Here is a 3,232-nt window from a genome sequence, read left to right as displayed (position 1 = left end):
TGTTTTAAACATGATTTTTCAAGGAGAAGGCCCCCACCTATTACGAAATCATGAAATCAATTAGGACAGGCATGATCATTTTTTACTGAAATAAAATACACTAGAAGTGATTTGAGTGTATTAGAGGGAATAAGACCACGCTGTATTTTGCGACGCTTTGAGGAAAATTATTCACATTCAAATATGAATATGTGCAAAGTGCCAGCGCTCATTGTGTTTGTGAAGCCTCATACCCAGTCTGACTCCCCACTCTAGGCTCAGCCCTGCGCTCGGTCCAACATCGGCCTCACCTCTGCCGAAGTTCCTTATGGGCCAGACCACTCCAGTCACTCTGTCAGTGCTCCGGGGCTCCATTCTCTGATGCCATTTTCTTTCAGAACTCACTAGGTGACGATCGTTTTAAAATTTTTTTTAATGTTTTATTTATTTTTGAGAGAGAGAGAGAGGCAGCATGAACAGGTGAGGGGCAGAGAAAGAGGGAGACACAGAATCTGAAGACAGGCTCCAGGCTTTGAGCTGTCAGCACAGAGCCCAACTCGGGACTTGAACAGAAACCTTGAGACACAACCAAGTGAGCCACCCAGGCGCCCAGGTGATGATCGTTTGAAGGTCAACATGTACTGAGTGTCAATTTAGGGCCAGATTCTAAGGATTTTGCATGTTCACTGTTGTTGTTGTTGTTGTTGTTGTTTTAAATTTTTGAGAAAGGGAGAGAGAGAGAGAGAGAGAGTGTGTGAATGGGGGAGAGGGGCAGTGAGGGGGGCGGGCAGAGGGTCCGAAGCTGGCTCTGGGCTGACAGCAGAGAGCCCAACGTGGGGCTCGAACCCACGGATTGCAAGATCATGACCTGAGTCGACATCGGGCACTCAAAGGGCACAGCCAGCAGGCGCCCTTGCCCAATCGCTATTTGTAATCCTCACACAACACCACGAGGAAGGCATGATCATGATTGGCGCTATTTATTAGTATTCCAAATTTACCAGCGAAGGTAAGGCTCAGAGAGGAGTCCAGGCTCACGCTGTGCTGGGCTGCCGGGCTGTGTAGCGTGGAGCTTCCTGTCAGAGACACAGTGTGGCAGAAAGGCCTCTGAGTTTGGAGTCCAAAGATGCAACCGAGCTACTTGCGAACCTTGGGTTGCTGAGATTTAATATCTTGAATCTCTTGAGTCACAACTAACCTGGGATTTCAAAGTTGTGTCCATTGAGATAATGCATGCAGGCTTTGAAATTTATAAATTGCAGCCAGCTCTGTGTTATTTATATAAACTACGTCAGCGACATGCAAAGGCCCTCGAGAGCAAGGACCCTGACTACACTCTTTGTCCCTCTCCCCCTACCCCCTAGCACACCCTCCAGCTGCACATTAAATATTTGCCAATTGATTGCTGCTTAAGGACAAGAATGATGCCTATTATTCCCTTTCTCTAGCAAGCTTTAAAAAAAAGTGTCCTTAATACACAGAAAGACTCCCTGACATTTGTCCTTGAGAGAGAGGAGGCTTCATGTAGGAGGCATAAAATGGTTGCCTCGAATCCATCAAGCAAAGCGTCTAAGCCTTGAGGGAAATCAGCCCCTGGACGCTGGCAGCAAGGATGCTACTCTGGACCGCTTCAGAGGCCATTTTTCCATCGCTCCTGGTGGCACCTTCGGGAGAGGTGGCATCAGGACCGTGTTCATGCAGGAGAGGCTGGTGTGCAAGTCGTTTAACCTAAGTTTCTGAATTTTGTGGGGAAGTCTTTCTGGTAATCACCCAGAAGCCTGGATGGCTCGCCTTCAAGTAAAACAAGATTGGTTTTAGCTGTTCGTGCTCTGGGTGATGTTGTCGGTGCGGGGAGCTAAAATTACCTGGAGCCGGGGACCACAAATCCCGTCACCCTGCCTTCTCCCAGGATCTATGCGCTCAGGATCTTCGCATTTGTTCACTGCACTTAGCCACACTGCCAAGCCAACTGGCCAGGATAATTTGTACAGCTATGAAAACTCAAGTCTGCTCAATCCTCAAGTTACGGTGGCTGTTTCAGTGTCCCCCTGAGGGCACGGAGAGGCCCCCCGCTCCATACCTCCCACGGGGATACAGGTGCCGCATCGACTCGCACGGGAGACCTCCGGGCTCGCGTCCACCCGACAGCGTGGCCTTGCCGTGGATCCCCGTCCTTCCGTCCTCCTCGAGGTTCTGCCCTCCAGGATCGCTTGGGAAGCTACCCTGACTAGGCTTTCTGCTAACAAAGGCCCAGGACTGTTTGAAACTTGCAACATTTGAAACTCGGCAGGAGGTGCGCTTTTAGCCAGTGCTTCATTTGAGCCCCAAATCTATAAACAAGTGAATCTCAAAGTTGCTTTCCTCCTTGCACGTATCGTACCCCGTGGCCTCCTAGTTCCTTCCCACCACGGACAGGTTCGCATTGTTTGGCTCATTTGGCCTGTTCCCAAACCACATTAAAATCTCCCAGAAACACAAAAGGCTTCTGTTTCCCTGACATCATGAGTGGTATTTGGGTTGACGCAGCAACTGGCCCCAAGAAGAGGGTGTCTGGTGGGAATACACAACGGATACTTGCACCTCACCCGTCAAGAGACAGCTTTAAGGTTGAAACCTAGAGGGACGTTTTTCCCCAGCTTTCATTGTATTCTGCCTCCCACCGCCATGTGTTCTGACGGCCAGTGGGATTCTTCTCTCAAGAGGGGGCCGGGGCCGAGGGCCAGAGCCCAGCACTGTCCCCCGGTTGCCATTGTGGCAGTTACCCTGTTTTCTCTCTCAGCACATGCAGGTTCTGAACAAAATGGGACTCCACCGAAGCGGGGGTTGGTTTGTAACTTTACATTTTGGAGAGTCAAGGAGAAAGGGAGATTTGGGGGGGGTTGGGGGGCTGGTTTTATACAGCCCTGCAGGCGACTAAGAGCCAGGCCGGCCACTCCCCAGAAGCTCGCCTTGGCTGTAGAAGCCGGAGCCAGAGGCGCTGAGAAGCAGGCCAGCTTCGTCTGGGCGAGAACAATGCCTCCGCAGCCGCCAGACACAATGGCTGCCTCTCATTTTCCAGGAACTCTTACAATAAGATGGAAAGGATCCTGGAGTTGCCTCGCAGGGCCCCCAGCTAGGGAGAGAACATTAGCTCAGCAGTTACAGATATGCAAATCTGCTTGCAGCTCCTACAGCCTGGGAAGCCTGGGGCGGGGGGGGGGGGGGGGGGGGGGGGGGGGGGGGGGGGGGGGGGGGGGGGGGGGGGGGGGGGGGG

Source organism: Suricata suricatta, chromosome 15 (assembly GCF_006229205.1).
Source record: "Suricata suricatta isolate VVHF042 chromosome 15, meerkat_22Aug2017_6uvM2_HiC, whole genome shotgun sequence".
NCBI classification, from domain to species: Eukaryota; Metazoa; Chordata; class Mammalia; order Carnivora; family Herpestidae; genus Suricata; species Suricata suricatta.
Note: the sequence above shows the minus strand (reverse complement) of the source record.